The following is a 25,520-nucleotide window of genomic DNA, read 5'->3' on the forward strand; positions in this document are numbered from 1 at the left end:
ATTGTGGGAAGCTTGTGGAAGGCTCCCCAAAACGTTTGACCCAAGTTAAACTATTTAAATGCAATGTTACCTAATACTAATACTAATTGAGTGTATGTACATTTTTGACCCACTGGGAATGTGATGAAAGAAATTTAAGCTGAAATAAGTCATTATGTCTACTATTATTCTGTCATTTCACATTCTTAAAATAAAGTGGTGATCCTAACTGACCTAAAACAGGGATTTTGTACTAGGATTAATTGTCAGGAATTGTGAAAACTGAGTTTAAATGTATTTGGCTAAGTTGTACTTAAACTTCCAAATTCAACTGTATAATGCATCTTTTGAAGCCATTTACAAAACCCTTCAAATGATTTAAAGAATATAGGGAGACCAGGTTAATACAGGGTCTTCGTAAATATCTTTATTAAAAGAGATTATTCCACGTATCTGATGTGGAGGGCGATGAACAGACAACCAAGTAAAGACATTGTTGATGTGAAGAGGACCACCACAATCACACTTCTTGCCATGTTGACCAACGACCCAGTCCCGCCTCTACGATGATCTGAGCCAGCGGCATCATACACGTGAGCGCTGCACAATCCATGCCGGTGCCTCGATCCTGTCCAGCAAGATTACCTTTCCCCAGGTTCCTCTGCACCTGGTGGGAGGATGAAAAACATTCCATTTTTATAAGTATAATGTCACAAGAGGAAAAAATTCATTTTTAGAAATTCCATAAGAAACACTCTCACACTCAAGTGTGCACACCACACAAATATGCACATATGTGCACACACACATGTGCACACATATGCAAACACACACATATGCACACACAACAAAATGTATTCATGACAAACGTATTCACAGTCCACACTATAAAACATGTAGTGAAAAGCATGTGGTAAAACTGAAGGGAATGGGAGACATGGTGACACAATACTTGAGTAAGAGTGGCTGGGGAAGAGTCTTGTGAACATGCCTGGTAAGCAGAATTAGAAGCAATGCCTCATCTCCAAATCAATAAACTAGTTAACACAAATCCCTTTCATGTCCTGCTCTATACTGTAGGTGACACGTCTGCTCCTGCTCCTCCCCTCTGGCGTACGACATCGCCAGAATATTAACCACCGGTCCTGGGATTCATCATTACGCACACCTGGCACTCATCATTACGTGCACCTGGGAATCATTATCATTATGATTCACGCCTGGCCTCCGTTACCTTCATAATTTCCTCCTCTTTATATGTCAGTCCCCATTTCATTCACCAGTTTGCACTGTTCTTGTGTATTGATGTCCTGCCTTATGTTAGTGTCGTGTTCTTGGTTTTGTTGTTTTATTAAAACATTTCATCTGCACCTGCTTCCGACTCACCGCCCCATCATTACAATAGGGAGTAAATAAATTGATAACACAATAGATTACCAGGCAATGGAGCTGAGTTTGAAATAAATCAGTGTAATTGACTAATCTATCAGAGGGGATAGTGGAAAGCAGGCACATTACAAATGTGTGCTCTATGGTAGTGAAATTGAGGATTTTTAAAATGTGTTTATTTATTTAACTAGGCAAGTCAGTTAAGAACAAATTCTTATTTACAATGACGGCCTACCCCGGCCAAACCTGGACAATGCTGGGCCAATTGTGCCCTGCACTATGGGACTCCCGAGCACGGACGGATGTGATACAGCCTGGATTTGAACCAGGGACTGTAGTGACACCTCTTGCACTGAGCTGCAGTACCTTCGACCGCTGACCACCCAGGAGCAAGGGTGGGAGAACTTTTGCTTTGTAACTTATGAACTTGTTTGGAATCATTCCATCTGTTTTATTATGCAGTATTAGTATTTCCCCAATTTATAGTGAAAGCAGTGATTTAAGGATTATCTCTACTGAAATTTATCAGCCTCGTGCATCGGCAGACTGGACTACAGTTAGTAATTTGGAACTTTATTACGGTACATTATGTTCTCAGGTGGATAATATGGATAAAATAGTAGACATCTTTAAACTCAGGAGAGTTTTGTTCCAAATTTGAATTTGATCCAAATAATTTAGATTGATTATGCTAATTAAATATCAAATAAAATTGATTTTCATTGAGATATATTAACATAAACAATATAAATGATTTAGATCAAATTCAGATTTGGATCAAAACTGTCCTAAGTTTATAGATATTTTCACTAACCAGTGAAAAGTGCTGTCCAGAGATGTCCTTACTGAAGGTGACAGGAAGGGTTGAGTGCGGATTGAGGGTAGGGTGAGGGTAAAGTGCAGATTGGCCGAAGATAATCTCATTAATCACTTTTTCCATTCAATGCCAAACCTTTCCCTATTTACATCCTGAAAGGTTGTGTTCACTTCTAAACCAAAACACTAATAGAAAAGCATTATGTCTTAGCGAAGCCTGTTTCACATCTGGGTAGTTCCATGTCATTTCAGCAAATCATGACACCCACCACTTCAGATTGTTCTGAAATCGTTTCTGTAGTTAGAAAGAGATAAGATTATCATTTCTGCAACGTTATCATTTTGAAATATAATATAAAATGTAATTGGCCATTTTAATAGGATTCATATAACATTCAATAAATATAGTACCTATCATCCAAATTGGGCCAAACGTTTTTTCTGACAATGAGTAAGACATGAGGGATCCAAAGAAATGGTGAAAAGCCATCCCGCATGCCAATCTCACCCCAACAACAAGTATATATACACTGAACAAAAATATAAACACAACATGTAATCATTTAAAAGATTTGACTGAGTTCATATAAGGAAATCGTCAATTGAAATAAATTAGGCCCAAATCTACGGATTTCACATGACTGGGAAAACCAGTCATTATCTGCTGTGACCACCATTTGTCACATGCAGCACCACACACACTTCACACAGCATAGTTGACCAGGCTGTTGATTGTGTCCTTTGGAATGTTGTCCCACTCCTTTTCAATGGCTGTGTGAAGTTGCTGGATATTGGGTGGAACATGCTCAATGGGTGACATGTCTGATGAGTATGCAGGCCATGGAAGAAATGGGACATTTTAGCTTCCAGGAATTGAGTACAGATCCTTGCGACATGGGGCCATGCATTATTATACTGAAACATGAGGTGATGGCGGTGGATGAATGGCACAATAATGGGCCTCAGGATGTAGTCACGGTATCGCTGTGCATTCAAATTGCCACCGATAAAATGCAATTGTGTTCATTGTCCGTAGCTTATACCTGCCCATACCATAGCCCCACCACTATTGGGCACTCTGTTCAAAACTTTGACATCAGCAAACCGCTCGCCCACATGATGCCATACACGTGCTCTACGGTTGAGGCCGGTTGGACTTACTACCAAATTCTCTAAAACGGCATTGGAGGTGGCATATGGTAGATAAATTAACATTAAATTATCTGGCAACCTGACTGCAGGTGGACATTCCTGCAGTCAGCATGCCAATTGCGAGCTCCCTCAAAACTTGAGACATCTGTGGAGTTGTGTTGTGTGACAAAATTGCACATTTTAGAGTAGCCTTTTACTGTCCCCCAGCACAAGGTGCACCTGTGTAATGATCATGCTGTTTAATTAGCTTTTTGATATGTCACACCTGTCAGGTGGATGGATTATCTTGGCAAAGGAGAAATGCTCACCAACGGGGATGTAAACAAATTTGTGCACAATAATTGAGAGAAATAAGCTTGTTGTGCATATGAAACCTTTCTGGAACCTTTTATTTCAGCTCATGAAACATGGGAGCAACACTTTACATGTTGCGTTTATATTTTTATTCAGTGTAGTATTAGTTTGCTATGTCTGACAAGTAGTATGGGGCTGTGGCAAATAGTATTGTTTCTTCATCCTATGTCCTGTGTTCTCAGTGAGTTGTGGGATTTGTTTTACTCTGTTCAGATGACTAATTTCTCTGAACCCCCCATCTAACCTGACAGAGCTTGAGAGGATTTGCAGAGACGAATGGGAGAAACTCCCCAAATATAATTTAGGTGTGCCAAGCTTGTAGCGTCATATCCAAGAAGACTCGAGGCTGTAATCGCTGCCAAATGTGCTTCAACAAAGTACTGAGTAAAGGGTCTGAATACTTATGTAAATGTAATATTTCATTTTTTTTTAAATAAATTAGCAAAAATGTCTTAAAACCTGTTTTTGCTTTGTCATTATGGGGTATTGTGTGTAGATTGATGAGGGAGGGGAGGGGGGGGGGTATTGAATCCATTTTAGAGTAAGGTTGTAACGTAACAAAATGTGGAAAAAGTCAAGGGGTCTGAATATCTTCTGAATGCACTGAATGTACCGTTGACTTGTGAAACAACATTTGAAACAGTGGCCAACAAAAGTGTCAGATTTTCACCTAGTAGAGGGAACACCACCATCTATTGGTCAGAACCTGGTAATATCAGAATGTGGGGTGGGACAAAAACCTAACAACTTCAATTCATATTTTCTCTGAACATCACCAAATTCACTGAGAATATGTTACATAGGGTGAAGAAACAATACTCTGAGCTGCAGCTCCATACTACTTGTCAGAGATAGAGAACTGATACTATATACTGGTTGTTATGGTAGGATTGACGTGGGGTGTCCTTGGGTGGCTTTTCACCATTTCTTTGGATTCCTAACTCATTGTTAGAAAAATCAGATGTTAGGTACTATATTTATTAAATATTATATGAATGCTATAAATTAAAATTGCCATTTTGGGTGCAATCAATTAGCTTAATTTCTCAGAATAATGTTGCAGGAATGCTAATCTTATCTGTATCTAACAGAAACGATTTCAGAGGGTCAATCAGCCACATACATTTTTGGACTTATGAATTAATGATATGTACCCATTGATTTTTGAAGAATATAACTTACTTATAAATGCCTCATGAGCTTAGTCCATCAGAACCCCAAATAACATCTGGTTTTATTTCAACATTTTTGAACAAAGAAAATATAAACAAACACTATATAGCCTTAAAACATGGTTAAAGCAATAATTGTGATATCATGGATAGTCAGTCCTTGCATCCAAAGCTCTGTCTATGAATTTTAGAGTGGTTAAATTTCTCCAGCCCCATCCCTCAGCTTTTTACCGAACCAGGGCCTGGGACACGGCTTTGTTATTGTTTCTAGAATTCTAGAGTTCATCTCCTCCATCTCCTTAGTTTTGTTGACGTTGAGTGTGAGGTTATTTTCCTGACACCACACTCCGAGGGCCCTCACCTCCTCCCTGTAGGCCGTCTCGTCGTTGTTGGTAATCAAGCCTACCACTGTAGTGTCGTCCGCAAACTTGATGATTGAGTTGGAGGCGTGCGTGGCCACGCAGTCGTGGGTGAACAGGGAGTACAGGAGAGGGCTCAGAACGCACCCTTGTGGGGCCCCAGTGTTGAGGATCAGCGGGGAGGAGATGTTGTTGCCAACCCTCACCACCTGGGGGCGGCCCGTCAGGAAGTCCAGTACCCAGTTGCACAGGGCGGGGTCGAGACCCAGGGTCTTGAGCTTGATGACGAGCTTGGAGGGTACTATGGTGTTGAATGCCGAGCTGTAGTCGATGAACAGCATTCTCACATAGGTATTCCTCTTGTCCAGATGGGTTAGGGCAGTGTGCAGTGTGGTTGAGATTGCATCGTCTGTGGACCTATTTGGGCGGTAAGCAAATTGGAGTGGGTCTAGGGTGTCAGGTAGGGTGGAGGTGATATGGTCCTTGACTAGTCTCTCAAAGCACCTCATGATGACGGATGTGAGTGCTACGGGGCGGTAGTCGTTTAGCTCAGTTACCTTAGCTTTCTTGGGAACAGGAACAATGGTGGCCCTCTTGAAGCATGTGGGAACAGCAGACTGGTATAGGGATTGATTGAATATGTCCGTAAACACACCGGCCAGCTGGTCTGCGCATGCTCTGAGGGCACGGCTGGGGATGCCGTTTGGGCCTGCAGCCTTGCGAGGGTTAACACGTTTAAATGTCTTACTCACCTCGGCTGCAGTGAAGGAGAGACCGCATGTTTTCGTTGCAGGCCGTGTCAGTGGCACTGTATTGTCCTCAAAGCGGGCAAAAAAGTTATTTAGTCTGCCTGGGAGCAAGACATCCTGGTCTGTGACTGGGCTGGATTTCTTCCTGTAGTCCGTGATTGACTGTAGACCCTGCCACATGCCTCTTGTGTCTGAGCCGTTGAATTGAGATTCTACTTTGTCTCTGTACTGGCGCTTAGCTTGTTTGATAGCCTTGCGGAGGGAATAGCTGCACTGTTTGTATTCGGTCATGTTACCAGACACCTTGCCCTGATTAAAAGCAGTGGTTCGCGCTTTCAGTTTCACACGAATGCTGCCATCAATCCACGGTTTCTGGTTAGGGAATGTTTTAATCGTTGCTATGGGAACGACATCTTCAACGCACGTTCTAATGAACTCGCACACCGAATCAGCGTATTCGTCAATGTTGTTATCTGACGCAATACGAAACATCTCCCAGTCCACGTGATGGAAGCAGTCTTGGAGTGTGGAGTCAGCTTGGTCGGACCAGCGTTGGACAGACCTCAGCGTGGGAGCCTCTTGTTTTAGTTTCTGTCTGTAGGCAGGGATCTACAAAATGGAGTCGTGGTCAGCTTTTCCGAAAGGGGGGCGGGGCAGGGCCTTATATGCGTCGCGGAAGTTAGAGTAACAATGATCCAAGGTCTTTCCTCCCCTGGTTGCGCAATCAATATGCTGATAAAATTTGGGGAGTCTTGTTTTCAGATTAGCCTTGTTAAAATCCCCAGCTACAATGAATGCAGCCTCCGGATAAATCGTTTCCAGTTTGCAGAGAGTTAAATAAAGTTCGTTCAGAGCCATCGATGTGTCTGCTTGGGGGGGGATATATACAGCTGTGATTATAATCAAAGAGAATTCTCTTGGTAGATAATGCGGTCTACATTTGATTGTGAGGAATTCTAAAACTCTAGAAGATGATTGTGGACTTCAGGAAACAGCAGAGGGAACACCCCCCTATCCACATCGATGGAACAGTAGTGGAGAGGGTAGCAAGTTTTAAGTTCCTCGGCATACACATCACAGACAAACTGAATTGGTCCACTCACACAGACAGCATCGTGAAGAAGGCACAGCAGCGCCTCTTCAACCTCAGGAGGCTGAAGAAATTTGGCTTGTCACCAAAAGCACTCACAAACTTCTACAGATGCACAATCGAGAGCATCCTGGCGGGCTGTATCACCGCCTGGTATGGCAACTGCACCGCCCTCAACCGTAAGGCTCTCCAGAGGGTAGTGAGGTCTGCACAATGCATCACCGGGGGCAAACTACCTGCCCTCCAGGACACCTACACCACCCGATGTCACAGGAAGGCCATAAAGATCATCAAGGACATCAACCACCCGAGCCACTGCCTGTTCACCCCGCTATCATCCGGAAGGCGAGGTCAGTACAGGTGCATCAAAGCTGGGACCGAGAGACTGAAAAACAGCTTCTATCTCAAGGCCATCAGACTGTTAAACAGCCACCACTAACACTGAGTGGCTGCTGCCAACACACTGACACTGACTCAACTCCAGCCACTTTAATAATGGGAATTGATGGGAAATGATGTAAATATATCACTAGCCACTTTAAACAATGCTACCTTATATAATGTTACTTACCCTACATTATTCATCTCATATGCATACATATATACTGTACTCTATATCATCGACTGTATCCTTATGTAATACATGTATCACTAGCCACTTTAAACTATGCCACTTTGTTTACATACTCATCTCATTTGTACATACTGTACTCGATACCATCTACTGTATCTTGCCTATGCTGCTCTGTACCATCACTCATTCATATATCCTTATGTACATATTCTTTATCCCCTTACACTGTGTACAAGACAGTAGTTTTGGAATTGTTAGTTAGATTACTTGTTATTACTGCATTGTCGGAACTAGAAGCACAAGCATTTCGCTACACTCGCATTAACATCTGCTAACCATGTGTATGTGACAAATAAAATTTGATTTGATTTGATTTGATTTCTACAGCTGACTGCTGATTTAAGGAGAGGAGGAGGTTGTCCTCTCTGTCTGAAGAGAGGGGAGGGTTTTTGGGACGTGTGTCTGTTGTGAAGGTCACACCTGCTCTTAGCTTAGGTCACATACTGACCAACAAATTGTTTATCACTCAGCATTGACAGGCTCAGCAGGTAACGCTGAACTATGGCCAGACTATTATAGTAATGTTAATTGGTGAGATTGGGGTTGTAAGGACAGAAAGGGGACGGGTCATGCCCCCTCCACATTCTAAAATTGCATTTTGTCTCCCCCAGTTTTTCATTGCACTGTGATACCAGAAGTCCCACTGGTGTGCTCTAGGACCATGCAGATGCGACAGCTGTTTGGCGGTTTCAGCAGGCTGGATAGATTTAGTACCACGCGGACACCACAGAGCATGCAGATAGGCTGCATGAAGGCAAAGATTCTGAAAGACACTGCAGCTGTTGTCGCTGTGTGTGTTGAGCATTTTCTCTTAGTTGTAAAAGCGAGCAGAGCAGAAACTGGCTACTCTTTATTTGACTGATGAGCGAGGTAACTGGCGAGGTAACTGCTGAACTAGTAGTGTAACTAACATGTCATTTTAGCTATGGTGATGTTTCATCCTTTCTCGATTGAAGTTCTGTCTGAAGAGAATGAACTACCTAGCTAGTTAGTAGCTACCACAGCCAGTGCAGCTTGAGTTATCTGTCTGGTAGCAGTATCTAACAGCTGGGGTGTGTAGGAAAATGTTTTGTATCCTTTTTGTCCCGTTTCAACAGAAGGCAATTAACTTGGCTAGTTTTCGTCAGTTGATGTACCCTTAGAGCTAGCAATAAGTTGGCAAACATTAGGTATCTTTATCTTACTAACTTTAGCTATTATCTTTTCCTCAATCACACTAGACCTGAATCAAACAATGAAACCAGCAGCCAAATGATTGAAGACTGATATTCTGACTTTTTTTGACAGTGCAATGTGCATTTTTATTGGAATCAGTAAAGCAATGTAACGTTATTGATCTTTCGGTTTCCCTAGCTAATTCCCTACTTTTCACACTGACACAGTATAAACAGCTCTACAGGCTATGCTGTCATGGTGCACAGTCAGTCTTAGCAGGATCAGATGGTGACAGGTGTCCCAGCAGGCTCAGACAGCCAGGGAAGAGCAGTCTATGGAGAACAGGTGAATTTTGCAGTATATTATTACAATCAATGAATGTATAAAGTTCCTTCTTGAGTTGATGGGTGGGCTACAGTCTGGGATCTGGAGATAATGCTTATTTCAATTATAGAACCATTGATTATATTATTGGATAAAACAATGTATAAATGTACACCAAGGTAATTCTTTGTCATGCCTCATCTGAGCAGGATCAGATGGTGACAGGGGTCTCATCAGGGCCAGGCAACCAGGCAAGACCAGTCTGTGACGTCGCAGAGGTCAGGCAACCAGGGAAGACCAGTCTGTGACGCCGCAGAGGTGAACTTTTGCAGATACAACACTTTATTCTCTCAGTGCAGAAAACACTGGACAAGTCAGAAACTTCAAAGATTGAAACTATTTTAAGGCAGTCTGACAAACCTCAAGTTGATTTCCAAACTGTATTTAAGCATGTCTACAGATACGACCTTCTCCCTGATTTTGTTTGCTTGGAAATGATGATACTGGAGACTGTTATTATAAGAAATTGTGTAACCTAGCATTTATTGCATATTAGAAATGCAGTGCCATTAATTGAAAGGTTGTGGGGTGGGACAAAAACCTAACAACTTCAATTCATATTTTCTCTGAACATCACCAAATTCACTGAGAATATGTTACATAGGGTGAAGAAACAATACTCTGAGCTGCAGCTCCATACTACTTGTCAGAGATAGAGAACTGATACTATATACTGGTTGTTATGGTAGGATTGACGTGGGGTGTCCTTGGGTGGCTTTTCACCATTTCTTTGGATTCCTAACTCATTGTTAGAAAAATCAGATGTTAGGTACTATATTTATTAAATATTATATGAATGCTATAAATTAAAATTGCCATTTTGGGTGCAATCAATTAGCTTAATTTCTCAGAATAATGTTGCAGGAATGCTAATCTTATCTGTATCTAACAGAAACGATTTCAGAGGGTCAATCAGCCACATACATTTTTGGACTTATGAATTAATGATATGTACCCATTGATTTTTGAAGAATATAACTTACTTATAAATGCCTCATGAGCTTAGTCCATCAGAACCCCAAATAACATCTGGTTTTATTTCAACATTTTTGAACAAAGAAAATATAAACAAACACTATATAGCCTTAAAACATGGTTAAAGCAATAATTGTGATATCATGGATAGTCAGTCCTTGCATCCAAAGCTCTGTCTATGAATTTTAGAGTGGTTAAATTTCTCCAGCCCCATCCCTCAGCTTTTTACCGAACCAGGGCCTGGGACACGGCTTTGTTATTGTTTCTAGAATTCTAGAGTTCATCTCCTCCATCTCCTTAGTTTTGTTGACGTTGAGTGTGAGGTTATTTTCCTGACACCACACTCCGAGGGCCCTCACCTCCTCCCTGTAGGCCGTCTCGTCGTTGTTGGTAATCAAGCCTACCACTGTTGTGTCGTCCGCAAACTTGATGATTGAGTTGGAGGCGTGCGTGGCCACGCAGTCGTGGGTGAACAGGGAGTACAGGAGAGGGCTCAGAACGCACCCTTGTGGGGCCCCAGTGTTGAGGATCAGCGGGGAGGAGATGTTGTTGCCTACCCTCACCACCTGGGGGCGGCCCGTCAGGAAGTCCAGTACCCAGTTGCACAGGGCGGGGTCGAGACCCAGGGTCTTGAGCTTGATGACGAGCTTGGAGGGTACTATGGTGTTGAATGCCGAGCTGTAGTCGATGAACAGCATTCTCACATAGGTATTCCTCTTGTCCAGATGGGTTAGGGCAGTGTGCAGTGTGGTTGAGATTGCATCGTCTGTGGACCTATTTGGGCGGTAAGCAAATTGGAGTGGGTCTAGGGTGTCAGGTAGGGTGGAGGTGATATGGTCCTTGACTAGTCTCTCAAAGCACCTCATGATGACGGATGTGAGTGCTACGGGGCGGTAGTCGTTTAGCTCAGTTACCTTAGCTTTCTTGGGAACAGGAACAATGGTGGCCCTCTTGAAGCATGTGGGAACAGCAGACTGGTATAGGGATTGATTGAATATGTCCGTAAACACACCGGCCAGCTGGTCTGCGCATGCTCTGAGGGCGCGGCTGGGGATGCCGTCTGGGCCTGCAGCCTTGCGAGGGTTAACACGTTTAAATGTCTTACTCACCTCGGCTGCAGTGAAGGAGAGACCGCATGTTTTCGTTGCAGGCCGTGTCAGTGGCACTGTATTGTCCTCAAAGCGGGCAAAAAAGTTATTTAGTCTGCCTGGGAGCAAGACATCCTGGTCTGTGACTGGGCTGGATTTCTTCCTGTAGTCCGTGATTGACTGTAGACCCTGCCACATGCCTCTTGTGTCTGAGCCGTTGAATTGAGATTCTACTTTGTCTCTGTACTGGCGCTTAGCTTGTTTGATAGCCTTGCGGAGGGAATAGCTGCACTGTTTGTATTCGGTCATGTTACCAGACACCTTGCCCTGATTAAAAGCAGTGGTTCGCGCTTTCAGTTTCACACGAATGCTGCCATCAATCCACGGTTTCTGGTTAGGGAATGTTTTAATCGTTGCTATGGGAACGACATCTTCAACGCACGTTCTAATGAACTCGCACACCGAATCAGCGTATTCGTCAATGTTGTTATCTGACGCAATACGAAACATCTCCCAGTCCACGTGATGGAAGCAGTCTTGGAGTGTGGAGTCAGCTTGGTCGGACCAGCGTTGGACAGACCTCAGCGTGGGAGCCTCTTGTTTTAGTTTCTGTCTGTAGGCAGGGATCTACAAAATGGAGTCGTGGTCAGCTTTTCCGAAAGGGGGGCGGGGCAGGGCCTTATATGCGTCGCGGAAGTTAGAGTAACAATGATCCAAGGTCTTTCCTCCCCTGGTTGCGCAATCAATATGCTGATAAAATTTGGGGAGTCTTGTTTTCAGATTAGCCTTGTTAAAATCCCCAGCTACAATGAATGCAGCCTCCGGATAAATCGTTTCCAGTTTGCAGAGAGTTAAATAAAGTTCGTTCAGAGCCATCGATGTGTCTGCTTGGGGGGGGATATATACAGCTGTGATTATAATCGAAGAGAATTCTCTTGGTAGATAATGCGGTCTACATTTGATTGTGAGGAATTCTAAAACTCTAGAAGATGATTGTGGACTTCAGGAAACAGCAGAGGGAACACCCCCCTATCCACATCGATGGAACAGTAGTGGAGAGGGTAGCAAGTTTTAAGTTCCTCGGCATACACATCACAGACAAACTGAATTGGTCCACTCACACAGACAGCATCGTGAAGAAGGCACAGCAGCGCCTCTTCAACCTCAGGAGGCTGAAGAAATTTGGCTTGTCACCAAAAGCACTCACAAACTTCTACAGATGCACAATCGAGAGCATCCTGGCGGGCTGTATCACCGCCTGGTATGGCAACTGCACCGCCCTCAACCGTAAGGCTCTCCAGAGGGTAGTGAGGTCTGCACAATGCATCACCGGGGGCAAACTACCTGCCCTCCAGGACACCTACACCACCCGATGTCACAGGAAGGCCATAAAGATCATCAAGGACATCAACCACCCGAGCCACTGCCTGTTCACCCCGCTATCATCCGGAAGGCGAGGTCAGTACAGGTGCATCAAAGCTGGGACCGAGAGACTGAAAAACAGCTTCTATCTCAAGGCCATCAGACTGTTAAACAGCCACCACTAACACTGAGTGGCTGCTGCCAACACACTGACACTGACTCAACTCCAGCCACTTTAATAATGGGAATTGATGGGAAATGATGTAAATATATCACTAGCCACTTTAAACAATGCTACCTTATATAATGTTACTTACCCTACATTATTCATCTCATATGCATACATATATACTGTACTCTATATCATCGACTGTATCCTTATGTAATACATGTATCACTAGCCACTTTAAACTATGCCACTTTGTTTACATACTCATCTCATTTGTACATACTGTACTCGATACCATCTACTGTATCTTGCCTATGCTGCTCTGTACCATCACTCATTCATATATCCTTATGTACATATTCTTTATCCCCTTACACTGTGTACAAGACAGTAGTTTTGGAATTGTTAGTTAGATTACTTGTTATTACTGCATTGTCGGAACTAGAAGCACAAGCATTTCGCTACACTCGCATTAACATCTGCTAACCATGTGTATGTGACAAATAAAATTTGATTTGATTTGATTTGATTTCTACAGCTGACTGCTGATTTAAGGAGAGGAGGAGGTTGTCCTCTCTGTCTGAAGAGAGGGGAGGGTTTTTGGGACGTGTGTCTGTTGTGAAGGTCACACCTGCTCTTAGCTTAGGTCACATACTGACCAACAAATTGTTTATCACTCAGCATTGACAGGCTCAGCAGGTAACGCTGAACTATGGCCAGACTATTATAGTAATGTTAATTGGTGAGATTGGGGTTGTAAGGACAGAAAGGGGACGGGTCATGCCCCCTCCACATTCTAAAATTGCATTTTGTCTCCCCCAGTTTTTCATTGCACTGTGATACCAGAAGTCCCACTGGTGTGCTCTAGGACCATGCAGATGCGACAGCTGTTTGGCGGTTTCAGCAGGCTGGATAGATTTAGTACCACGCGGACACCACAGAGCATGCAGATAGGCTGCATGAAGGCAAAGATTCTGAAAGACACTGCAGCTGTTGTCGCTGTGTGTGTTGAGCATTTTCTCTTAGTTGTAAAAGCGAGCAGAGCAGAAACTCGCTACTCTTTATTTGACTGATGAGCGAGGTAACTGGCGAGGTAACTGCTGAACTAGTAGTGTAACTAACATGTCATTTTAGCTATGGTGATGTTTCATCCTTTCTCGATTGAAGTTCTGTCTGAAGAGAATGAACTACCTAGCTAGTTAGTAGCTACCACAGCCAGTGCAGCTTGAGTTATCTGTCTGGTAGCAGTATCTAACAGCTGGGGTGTGTATGAAAATGTTTTGTATCCTTTTTGTCCCGTTTCAACAGAAGGCAATTAACTTGGCTAGTTTTCGTCAGTTGATGTACCCTTAGAGCTAGCAATAAGTTGGCAAACATTAGGTATCTTTATCTTACTAACTTTAGCTATTATCTTTTCCTCAATCACACTAGACCTGAATCAAACAATGAAACCAGCAGCCAAATGATTGAAGACTGATATTCTGACTTTTTTTGACAGTGCAATGTGCATTTTTATTGGAATCAGTAAAGCAATGTAACGTTATTGATCTTTCGGTTTCCCTAGCTAATTCCCTACTTTTCACACTGACACAGTATAAACAGCTCTACAGGCTATGCTGTCATGGTGCACAGTCAGTCTTAGCAGGATCAGATGGTGACAGGTGTCCCAGCAGGCTCAGACAGCCAGGGAAGAGCAGTCTATGGAGAACAGGTGAATTTTGCAGTATATTATTACAATCAATGAATGTATAAAGTTCCTTCTTGAGTTGATGGGTGGGCTACAGTCTGGGATCTGGAGATAATGCTTATTTCAATTATAGAACCATTGATTATATTATTGGATAAAACAATGTATAAATGTACACCAAGGTAATTCTTTGTCATGCCTCATCTGAGCAGGATCAGATGGTGACAGGGGTCTCATCAGGGCCAGGCAACCAGGCAAGACCAGTCTGTGACGTCGCAGAGGTCAGGCAACCAGGGAAGACCAGTCTGTGACGCCGCAGAGGTGAACTTTTGCAGATACAACACTTTATTCTCTCAGTGCAGAAAACACTGGACAAGTCAGAAACTTCAAAGATTGAAACTATTTTAAGGCAGTCTGACAAACCTCAAGTTGATTTCCAAACTGTATTTAAGGTTGATAGAGGCTTTTCCCAATAACACAAAACATGTCAAACTAAAATGTGAGGAAGACCTGGGAGACACTATTGATGATGATGAGTGGATACAGATATTTTTGAATGCCCAGTCATGTTCATATCATCTCAGACATGCATTACTGCAGTTTAAGACCATCTATAGAACATACTACAGTATCTGCCAGTGAAACTGAATATCATGCACTGCATCTCAGTGCTAGAGGTGTCACTAAAGATACCCTGGTTCAAATCCAGGCTGTTTCACAACAAGCTGTGATTGGGAGTTCCATAGGGCGGAGCACAATTGGCCCAGCGTCGTCCAGGTTTGGCCGGTGTAGGCCGTCATTGTAGATAAGAATTTGTTCTTAACTGACTTGCCTGATCTTGTGAAGGCTGACTGAATTCTGACAGAGGATGTTCTTTTATCTCAGCATGTCTACAGATACGACCTTCTCCCTGTTTTTGTTTGCTTGGAAATGATGATACTGGAGACTGTTATTATAAGAAATTGTGTAACCTAGCATTTATTGCATATTAGAAATGCAGTGCCATTAATTGAAAGGTTGGTTGTCCTCCCACGATCTCACGATGGATGGCAGAAATGTCAAGTTAAGTTTCACACCAGACCTGTCTGATTTGCGCCTGTCTCAGTGGACTAATCCATTGCAGAAGCCGCAGGGATGACACGGACCAAGAATATGGGGATTGTGGCTCAGATGCACAAGGTACGTCTCTCTCCAGGATGTGCTCACTACCTCCTTTTTGTGCGTATTCATTGTTTCATAACTTCATTGTGTGCGTTGTTTGCTGTCTATCAATTCCCCATTACATATATCACCAGTAGTAGCCTACAGTTACCGTTACTGTCCATCATTTCTAATATACAATGTTTGTTTGGTTATGGTCATTTCTGTTAATGCATTCAATATAGTATTATCAGGGCCAAAAATGTATTTTTTTTGTCCACCAGCCACTGTGTCAGGTAAATTAAAAAATCTAGCCACTCAGATTTTTACATTTACACATCCGGTGAAATATCTGTCTCATTGTTCTATCTGTGGCTGCGTTGTCTTCTCTTCCCTAGCAGTTGAAACTCAAATATTGAAAAACAACCTAGCTTGTGAACATAACAATGTAAATAGCCAAGAAACACAAGGACAAAGTCTCATTGCAGTAGACTTTTGCTTCAAGTAAATTATACCAACTGTCATGCCTGTGCACAGAGCTTCTAAAAACAAATATTCACTCAGCTCTTCAAGTGTGGACAGCCCCTAGCCTGTCAGTGTTGCAGCTCGGGGTGGGATAGGCTGTAGGATTTTTAGGTCTTTGACTTTGTGCGATTAATTTACCAAGCATTGGAGCACCTTAAATACTGTAAACTGTTATGGTCAAAACATATTGCTAAGATAGGGAGAGGTCTGACCGTAATAAAGCGCTGCTCTACTTTCTTGACATTGCTATCAATAAAACAAGACCTACAGGCCATAGTTTTGTTGCACCCGGACTACTGTCCAGGCATATGGTAAAGCGCCACAAAGAGGGACATCGGCAAATTACAATTGGCCCTGAACAGAGCAGCACGACTGATCCTTAAATGTACACGCAGAGCTAACATTAATAATATGCATGTCAATCTCTCCTGGCTCAAAGTGGATTTAGAAAAGGTTCTGAAAGGGCCAAGAATGGCCACTTTCAGCATGATTTTCCCAAACATTGTATGTGTTACAAATGTAAAAAGCAAGTTACACATTCCTCACAATTAAGTTTTTATGTGAGAACTGCCAGAACAATCTGTGATACCCAAAAATATTTTCGGGCCAAGCTGGCAGGTAAATTCCCTCTTCTTTGGAGGGTGATGGGTATTGATTTAGACAGTTTTGGAATAAACTCAAAAGAAATGAGGGTAGAAAGTAATTTGGCATAGATGATATTCAAGTATTCCACGGACACCAACCTACAGTGGGATTATATTTGCTATGTGAATTACAAGTGATTTATGACACTTTGGACAGAAACCAGAATATAGAGCCAATCAATAAAGATAATTGGAAAGTACCTTTACACCTCCATCAAAAGGAAAAGGGGAGGTCACCTCTCCACTGTGGTAAATGACATGGTGAGCATTCAAGTTTAAAAGGGCAGCTGTTCTCATCACTCCATATTTGAGCTGCAGACAGGTGGTGGATGAATTTTGCAAACTCTTCACATTATTAACTTTTAATGTAAGCATTTACAGCTCCAGAATGCACAACCCACTGTCAGTTCCATGATAACTATCTGGAGGTGAGAGACTAGCCTGGTCCGATATCTGTTTGTGCAGTCTTGCCAACTGCTATGGTCATTGTAGTTGGACAAACACGTGGAACCAGGCAATGAGAGAGAGAGAGAGAGAGAGAGAGAGAGGGTACTGACCTCCTCTTGCCGATGGTACTCTGAGATGAGGTTGAAGGGGATGGTGTACAAGGTGCTGGACATGACTCCGAAGACAGGATGAGGGTGGTGATGATGTTGGGGATCAGGCTGATCAGACTGATTCCCAGACCAAACACAAAGTATCCCATGAAGTAGAGCCCCTTCAGATCAACGAAGGGCTGCAGCAGCCTCTGGACATCTGAAGACACATCAGATGTAGAAAGAGAGAAGGAAGAGAGGGAGGGAGATTTCATCTTTACACGGTATGTGGATTGGTACTGCCAAGTAAGACTTATTTTTATTTTTTTACAGTATATACTACTGTGTAAGAACACGCAACATGTCTAAGAAGACTGCAGGTATAACTAAATAGAGAAGTGATTTCTTACTCAAGGGCACAACAAAAATTCTATCTGCTTGGGATTTGAATAAGCCATTTCTTATCCCTCCATATCTATTTTAGCAAAGTGTTGCGATAGTGCTCCTTATTACTTTGCTTTCCTTGTGTCAAAAATGTGAATGCCACTGAATAAACAAACACGTCATCATTGGTAATTCAGTTACATGGGATGACGATGGCCTGCTGTTCTGCTTACTGGCATTGGATCTAATGCATGCAAATGTGTGTCACTATTCTCCATAGACAGAAGATCAATTTGGTTTGTTCTCCATGCTCTACTTTCAGTGATTGGAGTTTAAGTATAAGACAAGTAAGTCTTACTTAATTAAATAAATTACCGAACAATAATGAAATTATAAGCATCTGCTATGCACTTTTGCAGTGAATGATTGAATACGTTCTGTGCTGTGACTTAGCTTAAGGGTATACGTTATTACATCAGTGTGTGTCACACAACATATACCACAGTCGCCAAGCAGGCTCGGAGCAAACTTCTGTGGAAAGTTCCCTGTGTTGGTTGGACATGAGCAGACAAGATATGAACTCATAAGCTTAAGAATCAAGAGTGAAGTAAGTCTCTTTACAACAAAACAAACATTCGCAAAGGATATTAGATACGGCTCTATTGTGGACATTGGGTGACTACACGTATACCCTTGAGCTAAATCACATTGTGGACATTGGGTGACTACACGTATACCCTTGAGCTAAATCACATTGTGGACATTGGGTGACTACACGTATACCCTTGAGCTAAATCACATTGTGGACATTGGGTGACTACACGAATACCCTTGAGCTAAATCACATTGTGGACATTGTGTGACTATACGTATACCCTGGAGCTAAATCACATTGTGGACATTGGGTGACTACACGTATACCCTTGAGCTAAATCACATTGTGGACATTGGGTGACTACACGTATACCCTGGAGCTAAATCACATTGTGGACATTGGGTGACTACACGTATACCCTGGAGCTAAATCACATTGTGGACATTGGGTGACTACACGAATACCCTTGAGCTAAATCACATTGTGGACATTGGGTGACTACACGTATACCCTTGAGCTAAATCACATTGTGGACATTGGATGACTACAATTACATTTACGTTTGACATTTTAGTCATTTAGTAGACATTCTTATCCAGAACAACATACAGGAGCAATTAGGGTAAAGTGCCTTGCTCAAGGGCACATCTCCATGCTCACCAAGTCAGCTTAGGGATTCAAACCAGCAACCTTTCAGTTACTGGCCCAATGCTCTTAACCACTAGGCTACCTGTCAATAATGTCTTACTTATGAATGCTGCGACACAACAGGAATAGAGAGCAGAGAGACAGAGTTGATACAGAGACCCCAGCATCCAATCTCCACCCCCTCTCATACCGCTCATAGGCTGTAGAGTTATGGTCCGCATACAGGTTGCCCTTATACACAATCTGTCATCACACACAAATAACCATTATTACACACACTTTATGACCAAGTATGATGATTATCATAATTATGATAATTACATGCACAATGGAGACAAAGTCACCACCACAGCTGAATACTAATTGAACTAGTTACTTACATAAATGTGGTGTTTGATTCAATATGTCTCTCCAATCTCTACCCACTCCTCTGACATATGATCAATAAGTGGTGGTATGGTGGTATTTATCTTATAATGCATGTGCTGTACAGTAGCTTGTAACAGTTAACAAGTTCCATCCCATGTGTCAACAACATAAACCACATCAAATCAAATCAAATTTATTTATATAGCCCTTCGTACATCAGCTGATATCTCAAAGTGCTGTACAGAAACCCAGCCTAAAACCCCAAACAGCAAGCAATGCAGGTGTAGAACATCTGCCACTGCTCTCTATTGATACAGTGAAAGCACAGTATGTTTAGGTCTGACCTGCTGCTTAGTTTGCCTCAGTCTCAACCACTAAATCACCACCACCATGTGACTGCAGCCTGCGTAAGAGCAGTCATCAGCATACAGATCAGATGAGACCTGACCACCATAAAGCCGGTCTGTCAATGTCTTCATTACAGAGCAATTAATAGTTGGGCACACAGAACCAAATCAGCCAAGGCTGTGACGAGAGACTACCCACCAATCAGGGCATGTTGTGATGGTGCTAAATAAATAAACAGGAAGCCTTTTAATGAACACAGTGATGAACCTCGATCGCATAATGGAGTGAAAACATTAAGTTCTCTTATGACCACTGTCAAATAAGGGCAATCATTAGTAGTCTGAGTGATATAATTAGTTTGTCCTTTAATGGTCTCTCTCTCTCCCTCCCTTCCTCTCTCCCTGTCCCATGAAGTCTGTGAAGAAGAGCCTGTTGCAGAGGAAGATGGTCCATCCCAGCAAGTGAGTGACACAGAGACAGCGGTAGTGACTGGGTATGTTAATCATAGCCAGGATACAGGACTTCAGAGTTATCCTCTTCTTCTGCAGGCAGAAACCGGGTAGAGACACACACATGGCAGATCATTAGATCATGAGACTTCTGCTTCAGGCAGACAATAGAGAGACACACACATGGCAGATCATTAGATCATGAGACTTCTGCTGCAGGCAGACAATAGAGAGACACACACATGGCAGATCATTAGATCATGAGACTTCTTCTGCGGACAGACACAATAGAGAGACACACACATGGCAGATCATTAGATCATGAGACTTCTGCTGCAGGCAGACACAATAGAGAGACACACACATGGCAGATCATTAGATCATGAGACTTCTTCTGCAGACAGACACAATAGAGAGACACACACATGGCAGATCATTAGATCATGAGAGTTCTTCTGCAGACAGACACAATAGAGAGACACACACGTGGCAGATCATTAGATCATGAGACTTCAGAGGGTCTCACACAGAACAGCAGGGAGTCAGTGAATGTCAAGAACAGGAAATGTAAAAAAGAACAAGGAACAGCAGGGTGTCAGATAAGAATAAAGACGTCAGATGAAAGCTAGTAGCTAATGACAGATACACTAGCCTTATGCTGAAAAAATATATGTTTTAACAAGTCAGGAAGAGAGGGAATTTAAAAAAATAAAACATTTAAAGAAATGGGTGAGAATTTTTTTTTAAAACCATGTGCTCTTTCTTTAAGTTTGTTCTGGTTTAATATACCATAGTTCTGTGTTCTGTAGGATTCAACGTTTTTCTATTGCTTAAGTGTACACAGATTGTCATGACAGCATACATTTATTCGAATCATCATCCCAAAATATATTCCCCATAAACCTTTACAGGAATGCTTCTGCAAAATCGAAAATTAATATGAGAATCTATATGGTTGCACCAAAGTGCCCTGTCTGGCTACTGTGATAATGGAGAACCTTGCCTGCTATAAGAGTCTTCTTTAGCAAGGATTCATAGTAATTACTTCCTGACTCTTTTCATAGATTTTTGAATTACTTCTGCAAAGTCATCATTAATTTCCAGCTATATTTACACACTGGGCATAAATATCCATCATCATTAAATTACCATTGTTAAATGCTATGGTGCTGAATTGAATTGTTGAATGCTAGTCTGAGTTTCAATGAATCTCATTCAGAGCACTGGTTTGAATGACTGTCTGAGCCTTAGAGATCATATCATTCATTTAATTCCAGGACGTGAGCTACCTATACATGTAATACAGTATAATGGCCATTTCAATTACTTTATCTGTGTGTACGAGGTGACATTATAACCTTTATTTATTTATTTTATTTCACCTTTATTTAACCAGCTAGGCCAGTTGAAAACAAGTGCTCATTTACAACTGTGAACTGACCAAGATAAAGCAAAACAGTGCAACAAAAACAACAACACAGAGTTACACTTTTAATGACTGTCTTACACCCTGATGACTGCCTGGTCTCACCAACATCAAGGTATCCATGCATGCAATCCAGCTGCCGCCGGTAACTAAGAATAACTACATGACCCTTGTCCTCTAACAATTCTCCCATCTCGCAATGACTGGGGAGTGGTCACCATTGCCACACACCAGAGCTAATTTCAATGCTATACATGTAGGATCTTAATTTGACCTGAATTATAACAGCAAAATAATCACGCAGCAAGAGGATTTTAACATGTAGTCCATAATGTTGTTTGATCAGTGGTTAGGCTATTAGCTGGTCAAAATTAGTCTAGACCGTGTGTTAGTGCCAGTGGTGATTTTAGCATCTAAATCTTGGTGGGGCAAACTCCCCAAAATGTTTTTTGATGCATGCCAGCAAAGCCGCTACACAACACTAAACAATACATTAATTGTACTAGAACGGTGACAAACGGTGCCCACAAACAGTTAGGGCCTACATAAAGCTGTCCCACAGCAGGGCTTTCTTTTCAGTACCATGGAGTGAATCTTTACCATTGCTACACCTGGCTATCAGCAGAACCTTGTCTGGCAGCAAAACAGATCATTCAGCCTCATTTACCGCCTTTGTAAAAAACATAGCTGATATGGCTGACTTGCTTAAAGAAATATGGTTTCTACTGACAATTGAGATGTACAAACTATGGAATAAGAGGATGACGAGAGGATAAGAGGCAATCCGTAATTTTTACTAAGACATTAATGAGCGAGCTAGGAAGGACGTAGTCAATATAACTATTTATTCAGGACTTTTGAAATGTACAGCAACAGAATTCAGAACACGGGCCATTCTTACAGTATTCTCCCTGTACACCAAGTCAGAACTGTAGGATAAATAAAGGGGCATATAAGCAGGCAATGAATGCTCTTAAAATATTAAAAGATTACATTTCTCTAACACAGGCTATAGGATGCATGTGCATCACCAAGTCAGAACAGTAGGCTAAGTGATGAGGGGGGAAGATTATTAGGGTGAGGCACATAGGCTTCTAACACTTTACTACACAACATACACTTAGTATTACTTTCTTTGCTACAGTATACATATCTCCGTGGTATATTACATAATTTATGCAGCAGCATACAAGACATTTTTGGATTCACCTTGCTGTGCTCACTTGAGCAGGAAGGTGGAGCGGCGGTCCTTGTGGGCAAATTTTGTCATCAAACTTTGTCATCAAAGTCTGGCATTCTCTGGGTTTAGAAAACACGGTTGAATCATGACTTCAGTGATCTTCAGGTCGGAGATTTAGAAAGAGGCCCGCGTTCCCGACTTGGAATTCTAAGTTGGATGACCATTCAAAACGTATGTCCCCAGTTGTAGCTCGTTCCCAGTTGTCTTGAACTCACTGAATTCTGAGATTTCCCAGTTCCAAGTTTCCAGTAGTTTTGAATGCGGAGAAGTCATGCTGGATTGACAGCATGGCCAATGTATTCAACCTTTTCTGGCACTTGGTGTTGAATGTTTATCCTTTTAAGCCTGGGAAAGAGACCCTTAAACCCAAACGTATACCACACACCCACTCCACTGAATAGCAGGCTAGTGATTGGTTTGCAACACGTGTAGTTAGCCACTGATTCCTTCCAAAAAAACAAATTGTTGAATTTGCGATTTCCAACTTGTTGAGTAATGTTAAATGTTCCATGGCCATAGAGCATCGATACATTTTATATAGAATTTCTGTAATTTAAAAAAAACATTTGCCAGTAGATTCATGACGATGACTGCTTGTCTAACTTGCTAGCTAAGATTTTGAATGTATGACGTTGACATGATCAGTCCAATTAAAGCTACAGTAGATATAACGTGATTTGACTTAATTTTATCTGTAGCCAATGACCCTGAGTCTTCTTGGATGGGCACTTCTAAAGTAACTCTATGGTAGCAACCAAGGGGCTTGAACTTTTGAGCTCTCCCTGTAGATTTTGCGGTGACATAGCGTCCCCATGAGTGACAGAACACTGAGCCAACCAATCAGAGTGCAATTAGAGAACATTACCAACCCTTACGCTCCGTATTTTCTGCCTCACCACCACGGAAAGCACTGAGCTAGGCTGAAACACCTGCATTTTGGAGCTGTCTTACTCAAGAAAGCAAATAAGAGACCATGTTCGTATGCGCCTTTACTAACTCAATGATTGTTTTTTATTGTTTGCAAACTGATATGTGACACGTATTAATGCCAAAATAACATGCAAAACAAGATTTTTTTTTAGATGTATTTCTTTCAGCTAACAGGTGGGGCTCTGCCCTGAATGATGGGCCGCCACTTGTTAATGCGGGTTTCCAGTGAATTTATAAATATTCCGAAGCTCATCTACAGGACAATTCTCACCACCAAATTAAGATCCTACATACAGTGGGGCAAAAAAGTATTTAGTCAGCCACCAATTGTGCAAGTTCTCCCACTTAAAAAGATAAGAGAGGCCTGTAATTTTCATCATAGGTACACTTCAACTATGACAGACAAAAAAACTTTTGTTATTGACCAAATACTTATTTTCCACCATAATTTGCAAATAAATTCATAAAAAATCTTACAATGTGATTTTCTGGATTTTTTTTCTCATTTTGACTGTCATAGTTGAAGTGTACCTATGATGAACATTACAGGCCTCTCTCATCTTTTTAAGTGGGAGAACTTGCACAATTGGTGGCTGACTAAATACTTTTTTTGCCCCACTGTATGTACAATTGTATGAACACAAAAGAGACATTTAAACACATACATGTATGTCTCACACAGTGATGATACATTTTTATTATGGATACAGACTATTCACAATGGTCCAAAGAGAGACACAGTGCGTTCAGAAAGTATTCACACCCCTTTACTTTTCCACATTTTGTTACGTTTCAGCTTAAAAAAGGTTTTTCCTCAATCTACACACAATACCCCATAATGCCAAAGTGAAAACAGGTTGAGAATATTTTGCAAATTTATTTAAAAAAAACAGACCCTTTTTACTCAGTACCTTTTTGAAGCACCTTGGGCAGTGATTACAGCCTTGAGTCTTCTTGGGTATGACACTACAAGCTTGGAATACCTGTATTTATGGTGTATTTAGAGTATTTAGGGAGTTTCCTCTCTTCAGTTCCTCTCAAGCTCTGTCACGTTGGATGGGGAGCATCGCTGAATGGCTATTTTCAGGTCTCTCCAGAGATGTCCGGGCTCTGGCTGGGCCACTCGAGGACATTCAGAGACATGTCCCGAAGCAACTCCTGCGTTGTCTTGGCTGTGTGCTTAAGGTCGTTGTCCTGTTGGAAGGTGAACCTTCGTGGTCCTGAGAACTATGGAGCAGGTTTTCATCAAGGATCTCTCTGTAGTTTGTTCCGTTTATCTTTCCTTTGATCCTGACTAGTCTCCCAGTCACTGACGCTAAAAAACATCCCCACAGCATGACAATGTCACCACCATGATGCCACCACCCTCCTGATTCCTGCTTACAAGCAAAAACTAAAGCAGGAAGTATCAGCAACTTGCTCAATACGGAAGTGGTGAGATGACACGGATGCTACGCTACTGGAATGTTTTTCTAGCACACACTGGAATATGTTCCAGGATTCATCCAATGGCATTGAGGAGTATACCACCTCAGTCACCGGCTTCATCAATAAGTGCATTGACAACGTCGTCCCCACAGTAAATGTAAGTACATATCCCAACCAGAAGCCATGGATTAAAGGCAACATCCACAGCGAGCTCAAGGCTAGAGCTATCATTTTCAAGGAGCGGGACACTAATCCAGATGCTTATAAGGAATCCTGCTATGCCCTCAGTTGAACCATCAAACAGGCAAAGCGGCAATACAAGATTAAGATTAAGTACCCAAAGG

The 25,520-nt window shown here is 42.1% G+C and overlaps 1 pseudogene; it reads right to left on the reverse strand.

Moving 5' to 3' along the window:
- Positions 1–419: 419 nt before the first annotated feature.
- On the reverse strand, positions 420–20,278 carry LOC139422394 (membrane-associated transporter protein-like; annotated as a pseudogene).
- Positions 20,279–25,520: the final 5,242 nt, after the last annotated feature.

Source organism: Oncorhynchus clarkii, chromosome 12 (genome assembly GCF_045791955.1).
Source record: "Oncorhynchus clarkii lewisi isolate Uvic-CL-2024 chromosome 12, UVic_Ocla_1.0, whole genome shotgun sequence".
Classification (NCBI taxonomy): domain Eukaryota; kingdom Metazoa; phylum Chordata; class Actinopteri; order Salmoniformes; family Salmonidae; genus Oncorhynchus; species Oncorhynchus clarkii.